General features: G+C 39.9%; 1 protein-coding gene across 1 annotated transcript in view; it reads left to right on the forward strand.

The window, feature by feature from the left end:
• The first annotated feature begins 2761 nt into the window (after nt 1-2761).
• The window catches only part of cgnl1 (cingulin-like 1), a 102655-nt gene continuing 83546 nt past the window's right edge, over nt 2762-21870 (forward strand). The window contains 1 exon segment of the mRNA XM_028822808.2: nt 2762-2905. The gene's annotated coding sequence lies outside the window, so the exon portion shown is untranslated.

The raw sequence follows: 21870 nt of genomic DNA on the forward strand, positions 1-21870 counted from the left end.
CGCACACCTCCTCAAAAATGCGACTACGCATCTAATGGACATGAACCCTGCGCAGACCAATGTGACTCTGATTGGACGGTTGGATATCTTCAGATTTCCTGAAATGGATTTCCATTCAAACGTACGAAAAAGTGGAAAAATGTGAAAGACAAATACATTCATCTATGGAAGAAAATGTGTAGCAAGAGGAGCAGGGATCCTGCAGGGAGAAAACTGACCTGCATTTTAACAGATTTTTCACTTTTCTTGCATGCTACAAACACTGGAAATGGTGTGATGCAGAAGTATAAAATGGCATACCCTGCACCATAGCTTTGACACAGAAGTGTAAATCAGCGTTTAGCCACTAGGACACACTTTCTATAAAAGGTTTAACCGGCAGTTGACTGCTATACTGTATGTTTAAATGACCAGCTTTAATTCTTTCCTACTTATACTTTTCACAAGTTTATATAGATAGACCAACATTCTCCCTGTCCACTGAGTCTGATTGGTCTCTCTGTGTTCAAGTGCCACTACTCTGGGTACTTTAGTTGTCTTTCATAGGCCAAAAGATGTGCAGGTTAGGTTGACTGGTGACTCTAACACTCCACTAACTAGACGTTCCACTACCTTCTTTGTCAAATTACTGCTTTTACTATACTGCAACATCCTTCTAGAACACAAAGACATGCCTGTTATGTAGATTGGCAACACTAAATTTGCCCAGTGTGAGAGATTAGGGGTGAATATATGAGATGATGGTGACTTCCTATATACCTTCCTATTATATGGCTCTGCTTAGCACCTATAGAAATGATTCTGCTCCTTGTGACTCACCCAAATAAAACTGAATTCAGAAAACTGTTTCTATATATCAGGTTCTATATATCTGGTTTACAATGTGGCTCCTTCACTGATATGACTTAATTTCCCACCACTGGTACCTTCTGTGTGGTCTCATCCTCACTTTCGCATTAGTCATTATTGCAGTTAATGCTTGCTGCGCTTAGGACCCTGGAACTAGAGAGGGACCCTAACTCACACAAAGTAAATTCTGTTTCAGCAATAAGTAAACGGGTCAAAACCACAAAATGATGAGATGTAGCTCTGGCTTCAACATTACAATACATTGCTGAAGGGCATCCTGGTTGATTGCCAAAACTAAACTGGCCCAGTGTTGATGGGACAGCATTGTAAAAGAGAACCTCTGTACTGATGATGCACAGATCTTCTTCTAATTTCCTTCTTACAAGAACCTCCACCTCATCCAGGAAGAATGCTCTTCACCTTCAACTTAACCTTTCAAAGCCAGATATCCTGTACTTGCCTTCTGATTCTTCTTCCACATTTATGTCTCTAAGAATTGTTCTTGAAGATGTCATCCTTACACCACCAGTCATGGTCAGGAATCTTGTTATGACTCTTACTGTCATTCATTGAATATATTTCTTCACTGACTCAATCACATGTTTTTCTTCATAATATTCATAGAATCTGATCATTCCTCGCTTAGTTTGCCACACAACTCTCTGCTGGACTATTGCAACTGCTATCTGACCTCTCCAGTTCCTCCAGAATTCTGCTGCTTGACTGGTGTTTTCCGTTCCTCAAATCACTCCTACTCCTCCTTCTCCACTTTGGTCTATTCACTGACTTCCTGTTGCTGCAAGGATTCAGTTTAAAACTCTTGTCTTGATGTGTGGTTTTCTGAAGAGCTCTGCTCCTCACTATCTCCAGTGTTTGGTCCCTCCATATGACCCTTCAACAAGTCTCTGTTCTGCCTCTGCCTGGCCCTCCCTCCTCTTGCCACACGTGCCAAGACTGGACAACCATTCTCCATTCGGGCTCCAAAGCTGTGGAATGATCTTCCCTTGGCTATTCAAATTGCACCCAATGTAATCATGTTTAGGCGTCTTTTGAAAACGCACTTTTTCCTTAAATCTTTTTGGCTTAGCGACTCTTCTACAGAGTATCTGCTGTTGTACTGACAGAAATGTACTGATTTGAGTCTTCGTTTAGTTGAAGGTACAATCATATAGTAATATTGCTGTTTTTTAACTTGCTCTCAGTTGTGTTTGGTGCTTGCACCTTCTAATCATTCTTGTATGTCTTATAACTGGCTTTGTAAGTCGCCTTGGATAAAGGCGGCTGCAAAATAAATAAATAATAATGAATTTAAGCAGCCGCCCTTTAGCCAGCACGTCGTGTTTCCTTTCTTGTGTCGATCCCAGGCAGGCGCAGGCTAAGTTATAGCGATTGCTGTGCACCAGTCGCCCCTCAAAACCTGCTTTGCACTCCACTATTGACATTTGGTTCCCCCGAGTCTCCGAATCTGATACTCCGTTGCGCCCTTTTCTGTTTGCATTAATTAAACGCACATCTGTGATCTATTATTCCAACGCAGGATCTCTGACAAGTAATTTTCTTCGCAGGCTTATGCGGCCCCGATGACAGCATGTGCAAAGTTTTTATTCACTTCACCCAAGGAGAACAGCTGTGATAACAATAAAAAGAAGAAAAGAGAGCAAAAAAAGGTCGATTTAGACGGTATTTTGATTGTAAGCGTGTGCGAATCTAAACTTACGACTTTTAAACTTCACATAGACGGCAAAAGCCTTGCATTCCAGGGCCCCAACCCACCTCCGAGTTGCCAGGATACCCTAGTTACTTTTTACCTGGTCGCCTAACTGGCACGAGCCCGCCTAGCCGAGCCAATCACGATGAGCAGTGGGGTACGAGTGGGCGGGACCTCCTCCGTTGGGGGTTTGGCTCTTGTCTCTGCAGCTACAGTGAACTGAGTGGTGTCTGAGTCCCGTCAAAGTTTATCGTTCGGAGTCTGGAGCTGCCGCGGGATGGCGTGCGGTGTGTTGATCGTGAAATGCCGTTGAAAGTCGAAAGCAAAGCAGTACTTAAAAAACACACGGTAAGTGTCAGCCATTGGGCCGATTTTAGATAATCCAGTAAAAACAACAACAGTTTAAGGCTTGCAGGCTTTCGCAAGTTACGCGGTCTCGGAGGGCATTGCTCCGGACACTGAGTGCCTGCTGGCAAATTTTTTTTTCCCTTAAACGTTTGAAAGTGACACTTCTACGGACTTGTACGCTTGCCGTGGCCGTGTGGGACACATATGGTTTCACAAATATTTTTTGAATTCATTCATTTGATTACAGAATAAGAAATAAAGATAAAGGCGCCGTGATTTTTTCATCCTCGGTGTTTACGGCAGAGTTGGACTTGCCCCGAGCACTATACTTCACCGCTTTTCTCATATGCACCCATAAATGAAATAACTGTGTTATAATTAAAAAAAAACAACAAACTATGAACAACCTTGATTTTAAGACTGTGCCGATACCGATGATAGCCGGGCAGACGGGCGTTCAGCCGGACGCGGCGGAGATGTAGCAACTTTTCTTCGTAAAAGCTTTATTTTTTTACTTTTCCATAAATTAATATGATTTATTTTTCGTGATAGTGCCCCAACTCTCTCTCTCACTCTCACCCTCCCTCTGCAGATCTAACGTTAAGCGAATCATCGAGGTCTTTTATTTCGTGATGTTTTATTACGCACGGCATTTTATCCCCTGTTTACAAATGCGCTCTTGTTTAAATAACTTTCGTAGTGTTCTATTCAAAATCGGAAACAATTTTAGTTTCTTGGCTGAGAGAGGCGGCGTATTACTTATTATTTATATCAAGGATCAATCAAATCTGATATTCACAATGCATTTAACATTTTGAAACCAAATAAAAATCCGTCCTTTTCATGAAACTGCGCATTTTAGTACAGACACAGTGAAGGATAGGACTGGAATCTGCTGTGGACATGACTCCAGACCATCACAAGATATTCTTCACCACACCCAGCTGAGAGTTTCTAGTCCACCATAGTGCTTGTGCTTGTTACATGGGAGGAAGCTTGAAGCCTATGACTCCTCACAAGGGGAATACCTAAATATCTACTCTGTACCCATACCTTGGAAAAAGAGTGTTCTTTGGGAGGTTCAGTTTAGTCCAGTAGCAGTAGGTTAAGGCAGGAACCAAACCTGGAGGAGCTATCAGTCCATCACAGATATTGATATTAGGGCACTTTCGTATAGCATGGTCAACTGTCAGAGCTGCGGGTGGAAACAATGGGCAAACACAGTGTCCTTTATCTCTCTGTGTGCCAGCTGGCAATTACGCATTTGAGAGGAACTGAAGTTTATCACAGCTGCAATGAAAATAAGTGCCCAGTATGGATGGGACAGTGGCCTGTTACTATGCACACTTGCACAAATTTACACCATTTACTAGAGCTGTGGGATGTGAATGTGAATTTGATTAACAGTAGATGTCATTGTGTTAAATTTCACAGTGGTGGATGGTCATTCATGTTGCTAATCTTGTGGTTTTACGTTTACATAAAATAAACTTCATTGTATGTTTGCACTGTTTTACAGTTGTCTTATGTAAAATAAATATTCATTTGATAGGCGTTTGCTAACCTCTTCTATTAATGTTAAGTGTTTTTTTACCTGCATTAAATCCAGGTATTCTTCATCTTTGCATGTGAAAATTTTTAGTACATAATGAATTTTAAAATTGGCGCTGTGTCTTTGCTTTCTTTTTGGGAATGTTTTGGTAACCTCTAGACATATACAGACTAAGCCAAGAAAATGGATAATACTTGGTGTAACTCCTACCATCTGGAAGAAGCTGAAATTGGTTAGAATTTAGTTTTTTTGGTCAGCACCGTCTGTGTGGAGTCAATTTGTTCTCCTTGTGTTTGTGTCACTCTCCATGCATTTCCTCCTACATTTCATGGATGTGCCTTTTTGGTTAACAGGCAGCTGTAAATTCGCCCAGCAGAAGCGTGTGTCATCCTAGGTTGGTTCCTGCCATACTGTGAGGATTGGCACTGGCTTCTCATGACTCTGAATTGGACAAGTGAGTTGGCAAATGGGGGCACTTTTAAAAAGTGTTGGGTTGTGTGGTTCCTCGTTGAACCTTTGCTTGATAAAGCACCATTTTATTCTGGGAAGGGTCATTTGCATATAAAATTGGTTCTTTACATTTTGAAAAACTTCCTAATATGTAGAAAAAAAGAATAAAATATTTTAAGGGATGGTAGGCAATTTAGCAGGACACCTCGACTTGACTTGTGTTGCTGTATGATGGAGCCATTGATATTTCACAAATCTGTTACCCATCTATTCATGGCTCTTTACTGTATGAAGCCTGTTATACAAGTCTAAATAAATAAAGGATCTTTCTGGTTCCCCAAAGGCATTGCTCTGAAGAACCACTCCAGTACTTTTATTTTTAAGAGTGTGGAAGGATGGAAGCTGGACTTGTGTGAGTGCCCCATGATGAACTGGCACCTTTTCCACTGTTGTTTCTTGCATTGAGCAAAATGCTGCTGGCAGTCGGCTTTGGTTCCCACATGAGCCTGTGCTGGATACGCGTGTTCTGATTAATAGAACAGACTGCTAGGACGTCCATCCAACACACTTCTGAATGCTCACCATCTTAGAAAAGCTTGAGTGGGTTTTGTGGTGTCATAACTAAGAAAATGTCTATAACAATAAAAGATAAAGATGCATACTTCACCATGGCTTTTAGTTTTATTGAATATTATATGGAGCTTTATTTAAATAAAATAATTTTAAATGTACCTTTTTACAGTGGCTCTACATTGGAATTAACAGACGAGAAAAGCACATGTGAGAATAAATATTTGCAAATGTGTAAGATGCTCTGAGCTTCATAATTATATAAAAATGAAGTGAGTGACAGCAGAGCTTTTATTTGAACAAACGCCTACATCTCAGTGACTTGTTCTGTAATGACAGTTCCTGAATCTTAAGCTGCATATTTGAAATACTGCACTGTAGTTATGTGAGTTACAGGTGCTGTTTAAAAATCGAGCCATCTGCAATGTTTGCAGAACATTAAGGAATGAGATTGCTCAGCTGGTCGGTTTTCATTCTCAAGAGAACTTGATAAGCAGGTAATCCTATCAGTAACATTGTGAAAGCACAGTTTCTCCCCTCATACATTTTATCGTGAGCAGAACATAGCAAACCGCATTTGAAGCTTTAAAGAAAAAGATGCTGCTGAAGTTGTTTGGGGTGTCTGAGGACTCTGACAATTGAAGGGATTTACATCTAAACTGTTCCTGTGCTTAAAAAACGTTAGCTGTCATGTAGTTGTTTACATAACAAAGTTAGGGAAGGCAGGGAGGCCATTCTGCTCGTCTACCGCACTCGGTTAGCTATTAGCCAGTTTATCCAGGGGAGCGCTTCCTGTTGGTTTAAGCTATCAAATCACCTTTTAGAGTTTATCAGAAATCGCCAATTAAAACATCAAACTCAGTTACTTCCCCTTTTGATATTTCTTTACTACAGTTATGCTTATTTTAAATGAGTGTTTGAATTAACTTTTTGACTCATTAAGTCAAGTCTTCACACTGTGTGATTTTTTTTGCCACCTCAAGACTCAAGATTTTTGTGAACGTTCATTGTTTTGCAGAAATATGCATGGAAAGGCCTTGCATTAAATGGGACTCGGTATAAGTACGTATACATAGCATGTCATTTTTTTTTAAATATACCAGGAGGCAGCGATGATAAGGGTGCATTTTGCACACACTGTGTGTGTGGCCTAGCGAGTGAAGCATTGAACTGTAAACCCCAAGGCTGCCAATTCTTTTCTTCGGCGTCTCATTGTGTGGCCCATGATGAGTCCCACATTATGAAAATACAGTGGACCCTTGACTTACGAACTCAATTCGTTCGCGAGGGCTGGTTGTAACTCAAGTTGGTTGTAAGTCAAGACTATTTTTCCCATAAGAAATAATGGAAATGCCTTTAATGTGTTCCAAACCGCCCACAGCAACACTTACTTAACTTTTTTTTAATAGAAAAGGGTTGTATAATGTGCATAATTTACCAAAAACACCAATAATTTTTCTAATGTACTAACCAAAAAGTTATAAAAAGTGCCTAGCCTACCAGAAACAACAATTTCATACTGTACTCACCATTTAAGTTGACATCTTTGGCTTGCAGGAAGGAAGGAGGAGGAGAATGAAATGGAAGGTGGTTATTGTTTGGAAGGAGTTCCCTTATACAAATCTTTTCTTTGTAAAATTGTCGAGATGGTGGATTTCGACATGCTGTACATATTAGCGAGATGGGTCACATGAACGCCACTCTCATATTTTCACACAATTTCCTTCTTCGTTTCGATTGTGATCGCTTTCGTTACCTTCGCTTCCTTCCTTAGCAATTATCGAAATAAATTATATAAATCACTGCACTGACCGAAATTACGTCCACCAACACATGTATCTGGGCTCCGACTGACGCTTACAAACGCTCTCGGCTGTTTGTTTACAATCGCACAAGCGGATACACGTGACCGTATTCGGGTCGTAATTCAAAACTAAAATTTTGGTCATAAAGCAAGTTGTTCGCATGTCAGGCCAGTCGTATATCAAGGGTCGACTGTATTGCGTTAGTTCTGTGCTTTGTAATGTTTTAGAAAAACCTTCTACTGTTAAAGTCAATAACAGAGTAAAATAACCGTACTAATACACAAACTAATAATCCGGTTTATATTTTTGCTATCTCTTCTGTATATTCAAAATTTTCTTTCAAATTTAATAAACAGCATATTAAAACTATTACAGGAATATCAATTTCTTTTAGGCTGACCTTGAAAAGTCCCTTGAACCTTGGTAGCTCAGTCTGATTACGTGGGAGTTTGGCCGCCAACCACAAAGACCCCAGTTCATTCCCTCACAGTGTGACCCGAGAGTCATTTCACCTGCCTGCGCTCACTTTGTTTGAATGTGGGGGCGATTTTACTGTATCTGCGAAACACCTTAAGTTGGGAGCATGTGTTGATTTTACAACACCACATGATGAACCACCCAGTGCAATGGGAAACACATTTTGATGGTATAACTATAAAAAGATGTCTGAAATACGCCAATGTCTGTTCATTCTCCATATTGGACGTCCAATCAGTCATCCTTTACCCCTCCACATGTACAAGTTTTGTAGGACTGCTTGTACACCCTTGTTATCTGCATGTTTGACTACATAAATGAAATGTAAATAAAGAACTATATTTTTAACCACTTATTTTTTTGTGTTCATAAGAATTACTAATGAATGTTTTTTTGTTGTCTGGCTCATCTTGACTCAGCAGTATAAGAGAATCCCCACATATGATATACCATTTAACTTGTCTTGATGTATAGTTATGTTTGGCATCAAGTTTTTTTTTATGATTTTTAGCTGGCCTGCTAGACCACAAGAAACACTCATTTTTAGGCCGTTTTTATGATAACAAGTAAACCAATACGTGTCTCCAGTCAAAAATGATCAGAAGGACCTGAAGTTGTGCAGGCCACATCAGCTAATCCTAGGGGATCACCCTTATGTGATAACAGAGGAGTAAAAGTTACTCTTTTTTTGCAAAACTTTGAACAAATGGGCACTGGTAGTATAAATATGTGGAGTAGTGCTGGGTGGTATGACCAAAATTCTATATCACGGTATTTTTCAAAATGATACCAGTTTCACGGTATTCAATGGTAGTTTTTTCCCCATGCATGAGTGGATGTTAACCACATTTTCCACTGCAATCACTGCAGTAGACTGGCTAAGAACAACCTATTCCACTATCATGAGAATTGTACATTGTACAAAATCAACATTTTAATGTGCACACAAGTATTAATACAGGTTTGCATGGCCCCATAAAGTGATAGTTTTCAAGGGGGTGGCACTAATGAAGAGAAGGAATCACATTGCATGACAGTTGCAATCAAAATATAGAAACTTTTTATTGAACAAATTTTGCAAACAACTTAAACTATAATTTTGACATCATATGTTCAACCACCCAGAGAGGTATTTAGACTTAGTAAAATATCCAGAGGTGCTTGTCAAAAGTTGTATTGCACTGAACATGTCTTAGAAAAGGAATAAATAGTAAATATTTTTTGTAAACCAACTATACTTTCTGTTAATGTTAACAATCTCTGTCCACTGACACGTTAGCTATATGGATTGTAATGCCGTTGGTTATCTCGATCCACCACTTGCTTTTTTTGTCATAGGCAGTCCTCTAGCAAACGTGTCTACAAGTGACGTCTGACTTGAGTGTCCTCCAGCTTTTTCAGTTTTACCTGAGGACGTGGAGGGTGCCAATCTTAGTTCCATACATTCATGGTACTCCAAAGCATGTTTGCGACTAAGGTAATGCAACAAATTGCTCATGTTGCCGCCTCCGGCGACAACTTTAGCTCGACAGCATTTGCAGTAAATAGTTGCTTGGTCCACATCCGACCTTTTAAAATCAAAGAATCTCCAGACAACAGACGTGGCTCCTTTTTTTTCAGCAAAATTTCTTCTGTGTCATCATGTTCAACTTTATCGTCTGCTACAGCTTCAGTTTTGGAATGTTCTCTGTCCATTTTCACCACCCAATACCTCCATTAACGCATGTACTCCGTTGCATGCGTGTTTAGTGGTGTAGCTGTAGAAAAGGTACCCCCTTAAACAGTTTCCTGCCGTGGCACGTTCCGAACGTTGTTTATGCTATTTAAACCTGTGTTGCAGTATAAGAAAAATCCATATCATAACACAAATAAAAAACGGTTTTCGGTATGAACCGGGATACCTCCCAGCACTAATGTGGAGTATTGTTTTATACGTATTTCAAGGTTGCTGATAACGATTTTGATCACAGTTTTGATATTTGATTCTGTACTGGTGGTCCCAGAAAGTTAAAAATGTCAAATTTTCATCATAAGCATGTAGAGTATCATTTTATACAATATCAAGGTCAGTGATTATGAACATGATGTTGTTTTTGATCCATTGCTTGCCATCTATTGGGCTATATCAGTGGGTGAAAAATTACAAATTTCTGTTACAGTAGAGAATATCGAAACTTCAGACATTTAAATTGAAGTACACATTGTAATATTTCAAATATCTGATGCAATTATTCTTATTATGTACTTCTACCTCATGATTTAAATCATTATATTTCTCATGAACACCTTGAATTAAGATGTTATGTGGTAATTCAGACTTTTATTTATTTCATTTTCATATTACTTTTTGCTGCTTCTGGATTAGAGTTAATTTCTTCACTTTGTACTTTTATATGAGGTATCATAGACCTTTGCAGCCTGATTTGTGTTAGCTTTTAGGAGGTAAAGATGGGCTGCCATCAGAGTTCCACCGCAGGTGGTGTTGGTAGGCCAGTAGGGAGAGCTTGTCCCACTGAACCAGTAAATGTCCTCTCAGCACTAGGATGCGATGCCATCATTTACATTAAACATCATACCAAGTTCTTGGCTCTTCTAGATTATTAAGATGTGTTTTGTACCAGTTAATATCCTGTTTTCTGACCCAGTCCTCAAAAAACACCAACTGATTAAAATCCTCATGTCCTTCATTTTTTTTGTTTATACCATCTGGCACCCAAATGCACCCGAGTATGTGCTTTGTTATCCCTGTGCTCCGAGGTGAATCTGTTTTTACCACCTTCATGGAAATGCTCAGACTAATGGGATGGAGGCCAGTCTGGGCTGGCTGTGTAAATACGTACTTAATTGCCTGCACAAATACTTAACTTGCTACATCTGTGAATTGGTTGACCACAATTGTCACTCTTTATTTTGCTCTCCTTGCATTAACATGTTAGCAGGTAATAAAATGTGTTTTCTTTGGGCTTAATTAGCAGAACAATTTGTATTCTTGTTATGCGTCCTGATTCTGTGTCATCCAGGACTGAATCTGTTGCATTAAAATCCAGTTTCTGAGATGCCTTTCCACACTGTCTGCTTTGGTGTTAATGAAAGGTGTGAGAACATGGAAACCTAGGAATATTGGGTGTATACCATTGTATGCAGCAACCCCAGAAAGGCACTTTTAGGCCAAGTAATGACTTGATAGGTATTGCTGAGGAATAAACTCGTAGCTTGTAAAATGTAAATCAGGTGTGAAGTGCCATAATACATTTTTGTAGGTTTCAGCTGAGGAATGAAACTGTTTCAGAAAAGGAAACAAGTCAATGTTTAATGACAGATTTCCTTTTTTTTAGTTCAGGATGTGAAGGTTTTAAACAGAATGTTAGATACTTTATGACCCTTATAGTGGTAAGTATCAGTAATCTGGAGGAGGCCCTTGGGGCTTTTCTTGTGTGCTTTTAGGTTGTGTTAATGTCTATAATTCAAACATTTCTATGTTACTGACTGAATATTATTTAAGTACATTTGTTGCATATGTAGAAGAGTAACTAGGTAGCTGTGCCACATCTGCTGTCTACTCATATGTGTCCATGAAGCATTGCTGGTTTGGCACTGGCTATGATTGATAAATAAGGCGAAGTCTGAAGTTCCGTTTAAAACTAACATCAACAAGTAACTGGAAATGACATTTTTTGGATCAAAACAGTTGTGACTGCCCCAATTTGTTATTAATTGGCATAATCTCTTAGCGGTTTTCTTTGGAAATGTTAAATTAACCCATTTCTTTCATCCTTTTCCAATTAAGGCCATTGGAACTTTGTATTATTATATAGGTCTATCATATGAAATAGATAATTGTTTCAAATTTTTAAGCCCTACAATTTCATGGCATGTTACTGTCCCAACACACAGATTTATGCTATGCCATTTTTTGCTTGAGTAGAGTGAACAATGCTTTATTTGGACAAGACAAGACAGAGAACTTGCAAGGAGTTCTTTTTCCTTCTGTGCTGAGATGCAGCATATTACAGCTTTTAAAGTGATGGGTCTAATCCGGTTTCTAGGTTTTACTTTAGGTATTTGAAAAATGCTAACGTGTTGAGTGCGCAGCAGAGAGACTTCATCAAGCAGACATTGATTAATACTGTAATTTAAAATATCTGTTCACGATTTTAGAGTGACCTGCATACACTAGCACAGTTGATCATTTCTAAGTTGTGTGTGGGTCATACATGAGAGACGTGTCTACAGTGCTTTTCTAGTAATATCTCCATTTATTTTTCTGATTTTTGTTTGTTTGAGATTTTCATAAGTTTTTGGTTTACCATATCAGAAACACAGAATTAAGGCTTTACTGGACCACTGGAATTATGCAGGGTGCTTCCAGTGGAATTTACAGGTAGAGTGATCCCTGTTAGTTAAAAAATGCACGCACTTGTGTCTCTCTTTCATATTTAATAGAAAGTGAATTATAGTAAACATCATTAATTGTTGAGAATCTCTAATTGCCACATTGTCATGTTTTCCATATACTGTAATTATAAAATGTTTTGAATTGGTTATAGTAAAGTTATTTTATACATGATTAATTTTATTAGAAAAAGGCTTACATATTCCTTTTATATATTAGACATTGAACAGCATTAATCTTGTGTTCTCATTTTTAGTTTTTCTGCTACAATTTTATGTATTAGTGTGGTAGATAAAGTAAAATTTAATTAGCAGATGAAAACATATTATGTCATACCAGTCCTTTTATTTTTTTAAAACCCTCTTATTCTAATGCAGGATTTCTGGGTGCCACATCCTATCCTAGTGACATTGTGTACAAGGCAGGAACCAGTCCTGGGCACTAACCCAAGCCAGACCCCCACCCACAGTTACTCACAGCAAGCTATTTTAGAATCACCAGGCCACCTACAGGCACATCTGTGGCACACGGGAGGAAACTATAGAAGAACAGTAAGATATCATTTTAATATGTGAATTAATTTGTTTCTCAAACCTATTTATCAAAATTCAGGGTTGCAAAGGACCTAAACCTGTTAAGAGCAGCATGGCATGTCACACTTTATCTTGTATACATATTAATCTCGCTATCAGAAATATGTAGTGACTTGACACTCATTGGCATGGCAGTTTTTTTTGAGGGGGTACCAGTAGGCATTTTAATAAGAACCGTCAGTGTGTTCAGTATTTCACAAAGACCCCTTCACACCTTGAATGTGAATTAAACCTACTTGTCATTGCTTTAAATGTTACATTCACACACTTGAGGTATATACAGTATGTGTTACCAACAAAACGTGAAATTAGGTAATGCTGAAAAAAATCTTAAGTATTAATATTTCATGCATGTTTTTTGGTTTTTGGCAAAGAATGAAATCAAAAGCCTTTCATTTGTGATATTTCATAGAATACTGGGAGAGTTGTTTTGCCCGCACCCTTCATCTTGGTTTTGGTTAACAAGACTGTTTAGAACTGTTCAGTCTATGGTGTTTGGAGAAACTATCAGTAATCAGATCATTACAGTGGAACAGTTGTATATTACTGGACCGCAAAATTACAATTACATCAATAAACAGAATTTTCTTTACAAATTAACATTGCTAGGCATTTGTGGCTGAAGTGACAAATGTCAAAAGAGCACTCAAAACAAATCCTCTACTGTTGTGTCCTATGACTGCTTACAGACTAGTAATATCATAAACCTGATCAAAGAAAGAAGTAGTGCAGAGTTGAATTGCATTTTACACAGTTAATGTTCTTATTTTCTTCAGTTGACACATTATTTATTTGAAACAATGAACATAAGTGTATGATCAAGGAGCTGTCAGAATAGTACAAGAGTGTTGCGTGCGTTGATAATGAACTGTTTATTCATTTGTGGTAGCTGTGTCAGCAAAAGTAGAAACCTTCAAGAAAATGAACCCTTCTTAAACAGCTCATTTTCTCTTTTGCAGAGATTCTTGTTGGCATTTTTGTAAAATGTGTTGGTATTTTATATAACTACTGGGTGAACTTTTATATTAACATGAAAAGATACTCCTACTGTACATATTTTGGCAAAAATTGTTAGGCACGGTGGTCTTTTCAAAAGTTACCAGTAGTATGGGCACATGTACAGTGTTTAAGTATACAGGTAAAATTCCGTTACAATGAATATCTTTACAACGACATTTTCATTACAACGAAGTATTTTTATGGTCTTGACATTTTCTCCATATGACACGACTCCATGGAAATCTCATTACTACGAAGTACATTCATTAGATACGTTCATTACAACGAAGTGACCTTGAAATGCTTGAATGAATCATCCACAGAGCAGTTAGTTCTGTGGTCGCAGCTCAGTTGTGCACAACGCTCCCTGGAACAGAAACAATGTAACTTTCCTCATATTTTTTTATTTTTTTTGCTGTTTTTGTTTTTGGTGGTTTTCAGTGATACCTTTTGCTTATTACTCATCAACATTTGAAAAACATCCATTGAAATTTAACTCCTTGTCACCCTCCTATAGAAACGGCAGACAAGAAAAAACGATAGCAGTTCATATTGGGGAAAAAAAAACCATTACATTTTTGCAGCTCTCGATAGCGGCAAAAAGAAAAAAGACGTTGCCAGTGAAATCAGAATTTTTGCCATTGACCCTGTCAACTTTCTTGAAAGACCGAGCAAAAAAAGAAGAAAAATCTCAGGTTGCAAACGTATGCAAACTGCTGCATTTGAAGACGTCGAAAAAGCCGTTTTTATGTGGTTCAGTGATGCTCGTTCAAGAAACATTCCTATTAATGCGGCACTCATTCAAGAAAATGTGAGGTTTCTAAACTCTCTTGAGACTTTCCCAAACTAGACGACACGCCGACGAGCGTCCCGAAGTGCAATCACCGCGTCTGTGGAAGACTGTTTATCTGTTGCCGGAGCAACAACAGGCTCACAGCTCTGATGCAGCTCAGCACTGAAGCAAACAGAAAAGATCTTAATGGGTAACAGTATTATTTGAGGCGGCCCATACGGGTGTGCGCATGGAACGTCTTGTCTCTCCGGCAAGATGTTCATCTTCCTCTGCTGTGGGAGGAGCTGCGTAAACTACGCATTTCAGTGGTGGCACTCTCTGAGGTGCGCAGACTGGGGACTGGCCAGATCTCTATAGGTGGATGCACCTTTTATTGGTCTGGTCGGTCTGATGGCTGTCATACTCGGGGAGCAGCTGTTACTGTAGCGGATTGGCTTCTTCCGATGGTGTCTGATGTCACTCCTTTTAATGAGCGTATTATGAGACTCAGATAATGGCACTCCTTGGGTGCCTTGTCTGTTGTCTCAGTGTATGCTCTGACTGCGGTGAGTAATGTCTCGGCGAGGGAGCCATTTTATTCGCAGCTTCGCTTGGTGGTTGATGAGTGCCCACGAGGTGACACTTCTCTGATAATGGGTGACTTCAATACAGCCAGTGGCACTGACATGGCTGGCTTGAGGATTGTCTTGGTCCCCATGGGTCTGGTGACTGTAATGGAAGTGGCTTCATGTTCCTTGACTTTGCAAAAGGTCAGGAGCTGCAAATCGCTGGATCCTGGTTCCAGCGCCCAGAACCGCATCGTTGAACTTGGTACTCCAATACTGGTGGTGCGGTGAAGGAGATCGATCACATCCTTTTGGGCAGACACTGGAGGCTCTTGCAAAACTGCAGAGTCTACAGAAGTGCCCAGTTTGTGAATTCTGACCACAGACTTGTTGTTGCTACTCTTAGGATCCAGCTTAGGTCCAGTAGGTTACCACCTACTAGGAAATTGAGGCTGGACTTGGCCAGACTCCAAGATCAGGCTGTTTCTAATGAGTTTGCACGGTGTTTGTGTGAGGAACTTGCAGATTTGGGTACGACTGCTGATCCTAATGTGATGTGGGAGACCTTCTGTGACAAGACCCTGAAGGTTGCTGAGGGTTATGTTGGTATTACCGGTGTTCCCAGAAAGAGGTGTTTCATCTCGCAGGGAACCCTGAATATCATCGAGTGGAGTCGCAGCGCACAGCTCAATGGCAACTCTGGTCTGTACCGGGAACTGAGAAGGTCGGTTGCGAGGGCTCTGAGGGCAGATAAGGAGGCTTTTGTTAGAGGAATCTGTGAGCAAGTGACAGCACCATCTGTGGTCTACCGACCTACGTCCTGCTTACAGAGGAATCAAAGCATTACGCACATCTAAATCTGTTCCTTGGAGAGTTGCAGTCATGGCGGCTGATGGAATGGTCCTTACGGATGACACTGCAGTTATGACCCGCTGGGCTGGCTACTTTGAGCAGTTGTTCAAAGCTGATCCTCCTGCTTGGACGTTGGATATCTCTGGGTCCACAGTTCTTAGGCTGAACCTCCAATTAGCTGTGAGCCACCCAATCTCACTGAGATGGCACAGATGGTGAGCCAGCTGAGGGGAGGAAAGGCTGCAGGGATCTGTGGTATCCGGGGTGAACTTCTCCAGGCTTGTGGTAAGGCTGTCCTCCTGGCATTGCAAGACATCTTTGTTTCCATTTGGGAGACTGGCATCATCCCAACTGACTGGAAAACGGGACTTGTCGTCCCTGTCTGGAAAGGGAAGGGTGATCGTCTGGATTGCAGCAACTACAGGGGAATAACACTGCTCTTGGTGCCGGGTAAGGTCCTTGCTAGGGTCGTCCTCAATAGGATCCGTGATCACTTGCTCACCTACCAGCGACCGGAACAGTCTGGTTTTATGCCTAAGGAGTCTACCATCGACTGCATCCTGGCACTGAGGGTTCTCATGGAGCGCAAACGCGAATATCGGCAGAGTTTCTTTTCAGCCTTTGTCAATTTTCACAAAGCGTTTGACTCAGTTGATCGAGCTGCCCTGTGGGACATCCTGAGGGTTTGCGGAATCCCCTCCGAAGTTGCTGGATATCATAGCTGGTCTGTACAGTGGCACTGTGAGTGCTGTGCAGAGTGGAGGCAGGACCTCTGCATTTTTCCCAGTTGATTCTGGTGTTCGTCAGGGGTGTGTTCTTGCTCCTACTCTGTTCAATGCTTGTATGGACTGGGTGTTGGGCAAGGTCATGGGGTCCAGTGACTGTGGGGCATCTTTTGGTGAAGAAAGGTTCACGGATCTTGACTTTGCTGATGATGCTGTGATTTTCGCGGAGTCAATGGAGGCTCTGATTGGGGCACTCGAGAGACTGAGTGAGGAATCCGAGTGTCTGGGCTTGCGAGTGTCCTGGATAAAAACCAAGATCCAGGCCTTTAACGACCTTTTGGGCACAGCCATCAGCAGTGTGTCTGTTTGCGGAGAGAGTGTCGACCTTGTTGAGAGGTTTACTTACCTTGGCAGTGACATTCATGTCTTTGGTGACTCTTCCTATGAAGTCAGTAGATGGATTGGGAGAGCATGGGGGGTCATGAGGTCGCTGGAAAGTGGTGTGTGGCGCTCCTGATATCTAAGCAAAAGGACAAAGGTCAAGGGGACACCCACGTAACACCTGGCTGCGACAGATAGAGGGTGAGACTGGACTGCATGTCTGCCTGGGGGGGTTGCAAACTGGGATCTTGAGTTGTTTCGTCGTGTAGTGGGTGTGGAAACGCACTGTACCAGTGCATGCTCCCCAACTTGACTTGATAACTTGTAGACAGAAGGATATTAAAATTAACAAGAAGGAAGCTACTGAAATAATTGCAAACGCCTGGACGCAAGTTGAAGATAGCACTATAGTGACGAATACAGAATCTCATTACAACAAAATTTTCTGTACAACGAAATATTTTTAAGTTCCCTGGCAGTTCATTGTAATGGAATTTTACCTGTATATTTATAAATACAAACAAATAAAATTATACCTTCAGTATATATACAGTACATATAGTATTTTATATAAGTTTCTTGCCCTTCTTGCCACAGTTTACTCCCCTTCCTCTCTTGATCTTATGATCATCCCAGCTGTGGAATGAGAAAATGAGTAACATGCTCCGCCAAGCTAAGGGAAAACTCTTGTAGCCCTTGAAATGTCTGCTGCTCTTTGTTGTGAATTGGTGTTGTTTATTCCACTGGTTAGCTTAACATGACAAGTTCATTCCATACATCTCATATGCTGCATCATTATCTAATGAGTTGGAAGTTCTTCATATGATATTGAAAGATGTAAAAACTGTTTAGGCATTTTTAGATGACTTTGATTTCACCCTTATTTATTTTTTCCCTACATTCCTTGAATGAAGGAATAAATTTGATGACTAGAAAACCTAAAAATCAGAAATTTGCCCGCATCCAATACAGAGAGATCATACAGACCAGACATGAGTGGTAGGCTCTGCCTGTCCCATGCCTGTGACTTCATGTGCTCACAAATTTGCACTCACTTTTCCCATTTCCTCCTACAGAGACGTGTTATTTGTGATGTAATTTTTTCTGTTTGTAGTTTTTGTGATATTGGCATATCTGTAACCAGTTAAGGAATTATTATAACTACTTGCCAAATATGTGCCCAGTCTGCACCCCCCAATGCCATTTTAAGGCATGAAACACACCACTCATGCCTTCATAAGAAAAAACCTGGTGACCCCAGGTTCTACTCTTTCTTATGCTGACATCAGATTTGAGTTTACTGACCTTCATTCCTTTTTAATGGTCTTAAATATCTCCTTTATGACATGAATTGGACAGCATGATTGTGCACCATTTAATGCTGCTGTCTCACAGCTTTAGGGCTTTGGGTTCAAATCCCTGTCTCTCAGGAGTTAACACATTCTCCTTGAGGATATTCTACAGTTTCTTAAATCAGTCTAAATGTTTGTAGTTTAGGTTGACTGGCTACTCTGAATGGCCTTTCACATCCAGGTATGTTTTCCAATGCACAGACTCCTTGTTTGAGGTTAGTTTGTGCTTTTTGTCTAAAACTGCTTGGCATAAGAAAATGGATGCATGGGTGAAATGCATCTGAACTTTTTAGATCAGACTACTTCATGTACTATGGAAAGTGAGTTATCTTTTTACTAAATTAAATGTGTGTGTATGTATACCTTGTGATGGACCTTTTTTTGCCCTAGCCCAGACCAGATGACCTTTCAATGTTATAGTTTACTATAAAGCAAAAGTAAACAAACAATAAGGACATTTCTTTGCAGTCATTATCCAAAATGAAACTGAGAAACTGTTTTTGGTGAGAATGTTTGTCTGACATTTAACCTTTGCTATCGTGGAGAAGTTTATGTACAGGATTACTTGTGAAAGTAGCTCGCCAGGCCCTATGGAGCAGAGCTGCCACTTCCTCTTTGACAGAAGGCAGTGCTTCCATGGAGCACAATGTAAGGAAAATAGCAGTGCTGGGTACATGTGATACTTGGACTCAAAGCAGCTATTGTATCCTCAAAGCTAAATTGTTTTTCTTAGGATAAGGGCCTCTAGTCTGGATGGCTCATTCATATTGTGTTCTCTTTTGGAGTTGTGCTCTTCCTCCACCCCTCCCTAATCTTTGCAGGGTTTGTGGAAAGTATGAGATGTGTTTAATCAGAAAATCTGCTTAAAACTGATTTTGGAAAATGCAGATTAAAAGTACTGTTTTCTTTTTCTTTTTTTTCTTTTTTAATGCACGTCTCATTCTTTCCCTGTAACACTAGCTGCTTTGTTCTGTGTAGGCTTTGCTCTTTAAAATATAACCATGATGCAAGCAGGTTTTACAACCTGCTCTATTTGTTGAATGCGGCCTACATTTTGTCAATATAAACGGCAATTTTTTATTTTTTTTTTTGCATGTGTGAGTTTGGAGTGAATGGCTAAGTAGAGGTTTATAGCTCAAGTACACAGATTTTCGCTTGCCTTCTTAATATGTAAATCTGGGTGAGAAGGGTGGGTATACGACATGTTCAGTGTAATTATTTAAAAATCTCCTACCCCCTGTGAAGTGTCATTGCGAGACTAGACATCATTTAATTTACACAATGCCTTTTTTTGGTGAACACATACAAAAAAATTACACGGTACAAGTTAACACAGTGCACAGTTTATTTCACATAGAAAACTTGAAGGTCTTCAGCTATATTGTGCCAACACTGACAGGACCAGTCCAGTTTTCCACAAACTGTTTCCAGTATGTATATTGTCCTGCCGCCACAGCGAGTAGTGCCAATTGCTCAGTGCTCCAGAAAACTATAGGCTTAAAGTCTGACCTGTGCCCGTATTTATCAAGCGTCTCAGAATTACTACTAGGAGTTGCACTAAACGTCTGACTAGGATAAGAATGTATCCAACCTCAGAGAAGGACATGAGAAGTAGTTATGAAGCATCCAACTTCCACTACCAGCAAGGAGTAGGAGGCTAACACTGGGGCCTTGAACACTCCTGGATAGCGATGCAATTTCCTAATTAGCTGTTAATGAAATCTATTATTTAATTTAAAGGTTGTCAGTGGTCTCATTTTACCACATCAGTCATTATACAGTACAATACAATTTATTTTTGTATAGCCCAAAATCACACTAGAAGTGCTGCAATGGACTTTAACAGGCCCTGTCTCTTGACAGCCCCCCAGACTTGACTCTACGAAGGCAAGGAAAAACTCCCAAAAAAACCCGTGTAGGGAAAAAATGGAAGAAACCTTAGGATAGGCAGTTCAAAGAGAGACTTCTTTCCAGGTAGGTTGGGCGTGCAGTTGGTGTCAAAAAGAAGGGGGTCAATGCAATACAATACACAGAACAGAACAAACCCTCAATACAGTATAAAAATAAACATTTTACAAGTACGGAGCAATTATATCACCATCTAAATGCTTTGTGGACCACAGCTAATGAGTATTTCTCAAACCTTCACTTTAATCTTTTAAAAAGTTTTATTGAGACAGATATTGTATGAAAGACTTGGGTATAAATGAGATCTAAGTTAGCCTGGTCACACGTTGGTTTGCATTACATCTCATTATTGTTTGACTGCCGTTTAAAGAAAAAATTAAACCATTAAAATGCAAGACACTTAAAATCAAGACAACAAAGTATGCTTCATCAGCATTAGGGATTCATTAATAATGGAGAATGTGGCAGGAATAAAAACCTGCAACCGCTGCAGCCGTCCAGGAACTTAGTTTAACACTCCTGATTGTGTGTGTGTCATTGCCTATTGTCCTCGTGGATTTTCTGATTTCATCTTGCATTCCAAAGATATCTTTTAAATGTCACCTGGTTACTAGAGTAAATTAAATGGCATGTTGCTGTTCTATGTGGTGAACAGGACAAGAGCTCTTTTGAGTTCAGGTTTTCTTTGTGGTTGAAACTGGTTTTTAGTTTTGCTTTCAAGTGATCTTCTGAAAAGTTATGAAAGTGTAGATTTGTTAAGAAAACGCTGCAGTCCTATAAATGTGTAACTTTGCTAGGAAAATGCAGCAATCTGCATTTTTCATCCATCACTCCTTTTGTTACGTTTTTACTTCCTCCAGTTCAACTAAAGCCTGTCCTGACTACACTGGACACAAGGCAGACACTCACCTTAGGTGGGACACTTGGCCATAGTGGTAAATTTAGAGTCATCAGTTAATATGGTACAAAACTTCTTTGAGATATGGAAAAAAAGTAGAGTCCATGGAGAAAATCCATGCAGACATGGAGAACGTACATATACCACACAGAGAGTGATTGGTCTGCGATTGTAACATACAGGATGGTGGGCTGTCAGGCAGCAGTGCTATGCACCGTGTGCTTGTGTTTTCCCCCTGTCAAAAAAATGAAAGGTTTGAGATGACTCTTTGTGTAACTAATTGGCCACATTGACAAGCTGAAATAGGCCCTTAGGCATAGTGTCTCTTAGCTTTGTTCCTTCCCGACAGTGTGTTTGTTTTGTTCTAGACTTAATAAGATGTTTAGGAATAAGACAACTGTGATTTTAGTGAGTTTACGTCACCAGTGATTATAATGTTGGTAAATATGAAAGGAAGTATAACCTGTCTCTGACATGAATGCTAAACTGTTGTGATTTAAATCTTGCAAAATTAAAATAACTTTGCTTTTACTATTTTTGTTTTGGAGTCACACTATATGATTTGCTAGTAGCAGCATGAAATTGTATTGTTTTATCTCTTATAATTTGAATGGCCAAGGAACAATTAAAATATTTTCGCAGAATCCTTAGTGACAAGAGAGGTTTTGTCTT

Source organism: Erpetoichthys calabaricus, chromosome 17 (assembly GCF_900747795.2).
Source record: "Erpetoichthys calabaricus chromosome 17, fErpCal1.3, whole genome shotgun sequence".
Classification (NCBI taxonomy): Eukaryota; Metazoa; Chordata; class Cladistia; order Polypteriformes; family Polypteridae; genus Erpetoichthys; species Erpetoichthys calabaricus.